The 2,500-nt window shown below is 54.8% G+C and overlaps 1 non-coding gene across 1 annotated transcript in view; it reads left to right on the top strand.

Moving 5' to 3' along the window:
• The first annotated feature begins 2,200 nt into the window (after positions 1-2,200).
• Positions 2,201-2,500, top strand: part of LOC126151273 (small subunit ribosomal RNA) — a 1,909-nt gene continuing 1,609 nt past the window's right edge. The window contains exon 1 of the ribosomal RNA XR_007531898.1: positions 2,201-2,500. This exon is cut by the window's right edge and continues 1,609 nt beyond it. This is a non-coding gene — a ribosomal RNA (small subunit ribosomal RNA).

Here is a 2,500-nt window from a genome sequence, read left to right as displayed (position 1 = left end):
CAATGTAACGCAATTTGCACCGCAATGTAACGCAATTTGCACCGCAATGTAACTCAATTTGCACCGCAATGTAACTCAATTTGCACCGCAATGTAACTCAATTTGCACCGCAATGTAACTCAATTTGCACCGCAATGTAACTCAATTTGCACCGCAATGTAACTCAATTTGCACCGCAATGTAACTCAATTTGCACCGCAATGTAACTCAATTTGCACCGCAATGTAACTCAATTTGCACCGCAATGTAACTCAATTTGCACCGCAATGTAACTCAATTTGCACCGCAATGTAACTCAATTTGCACCGCAATGTAATGCAATTTGCACCGCAATGTAATGCAATTTGCACCGCAATGTAATGCAATTTGTACCGCAATCTACCCCCACATTGTGCCTTAACCTAACCCACATTGTGCCTTAACCTAACCCACATTGTGCCTTAACCTAACCCACGTTGTGCCTTAACCTAACCCACGTTGTGCCTTAACCTAACCCACGTTGTGCCTTAACCTAACCCAAGTTGTGCCTTAACCTAACCCAAGTTGTGCCTTAACCTAACCCAAGTTGTGCCTTAACCTAACCCAAGTTGTGCCTTAACCTAACCCAAGTTGTGCCTTAACCTAACCCAAGTTGTGCCTTAACCTAACCCAAGTTGTGCCTTAACCTAACCCAAGTTGTGCCTTAACCTAACCCAAGTTGTGCCTTAACCTAACCCAAGTTGTGCCTTAACCTAACCCAAGTTGTGCCTTAACCTAACCCAAGTTGTGCCTTAACCTAACCCAAGTTGTGCCTTACCCTGCTCTGTAATTGGCATATGACACGTTACATTAATGTATTGTCCAACCGCAACCCGCTCAGAATGTTGTGTACACAGCTACGTGTCATCTCCCCATAACAGCTGCATTGCAGTGTGGTACGCCATAGAGACGTGTGGGAGTAATGGACGCAGTGGATGGCGATCAGCATGAGCCGTCTGTTCATGTAGTGGCGCGTGTATGCAGACGTAGTAGTCTCTTCTCACACAATGTGATAGCACGGTGCCCCGCGTTCCACATCTGCGACATGCTACAGAGGCCGGTTGACAGTTGGTCGCGCAATGGACATCGCATACGTACGGGGGCACCTTCCACGTGCCCTCTAGTCGGGCACATTTTGTTGCGTGGATGTGAGCGGATGTAGTGTGTCTTGACACCTGACAGGCAGGCATGCAATAATAGTTGACTTTGCAAACGGGGATGGACGTGTACGTTTACTGGTGACGTTACGCAAATGAACAACTGGTAACCCGTTGTGGTGCGGTTGTCCTTGCTGGAGGTACATCTGTGAGGGCAACGATCGGTACAGCTACGAAGCGGTCCCCACCATACCAACGAACGTGAATGTGAATCTGGGTGTGAAGCGATACGCGGCTGTGGGTGGGTGGGACTGTCCCCGGCCGGTGAGGGGGGGCCGCCCGGCGTGCTGGCCGCGCGGTGCGTGGGCGCACGCGCTACAGCCGGCTGGTGGGGGCGCCCAGTGGCAGGCGCGCCGGCCGACGGACGCGGCAGGCGGCGCAGCTGCGCGCCGGGGCACCCTGCGCGCGGCGCCGTGCAGCCAAAGTGGGTCCTCGCCGGCCCGGTGCGAAGCGCGGTGGACATCTGCAGTGTGCTGGTCCGATTGAGGACTGTGTGCGTTGAGGATGCGCCGCCGCCCGGCACTCGGCGCCGCGACGCCGTCTGCTGCTCGGTCGCCCCAGCGGTTCTCGCTGGTGGTTTGTATCGCAGTTGTGCAGACGTGTTGGCACGTGCGCTGTGCTGGGAGAGTTCGCTTCGGCACCCACGTGGGGCCTTTGCCCTTCTGTGGCGCTGGCGTTGGAGCTGCCGGTCACCGTAGGTGGCGCGTGTTGTCTCCCGCCGGCAATGCCACGACAGCACGCTCCCGGGCCTCTGTCGGCAGCGGCAAGCTCAGTTGGGAGCACGGGTGGTCGCACCTAAAGCGTCTACTCGCCTAACTCCGGGCGATTGCGCCTCTCTCGAACCCGACCAAGTACTTAGGACGGCGCTGCGCGCCGCCGGGACCTGAGAGGGTTTCGAGGTGTATTGTGCAGGGGAGCTCAGCCTCCTCCTGTTTGCAGAATAATTGAGCGGACGCTTGCGTGTTCGCGCGGGCCCCTGGGACACACTCCCGGGCGGCCGGCTGCTCAGCTCTAGTTGACGCAGCTCCCTGGTTGATCCTGCCAGTAGTCATATGCTTGTCTCAAAGATTAAGCCATGCATGTCTCAGTACAAGCCGCATTAAGGTGAAACCGCGAATGGCTCATTAAATCAGTTATGGTTCCTTAGATCGTACCCACGTTACTTGGATAACTGTGGTAATTCTAGAGCTAATACATGCAAACAGAGTCCCGACCAGAGATGGAAGGGACGCTTTTATTAGATCAAAACCAATCGGTCGGCTCGTCCGGTCCGTTTGCCTTGGTGACTCTGAATAACTTTGGGCTGATCGCACGGTCCTCGTACC

The sequence above is a fragment of the Schistocerca cancellata genome, unplaced genomic scaffold (assembly GCF_023864275.1).
Source record: "Schistocerca cancellata isolate TAMUIC-IGC-003103 unplaced genomic scaffold, iqSchCanc2.1 HiC_scaffold_1051, whole genome shotgun sequence".
NCBI classification, from domain to species: domain Eukaryota; kingdom Metazoa; phylum Arthropoda; class Insecta; order Orthoptera; family Acrididae; genus Schistocerca; species Schistocerca cancellata.
This window is presented reverse-complemented; position numbering and strand designations above follow the sequence as displayed.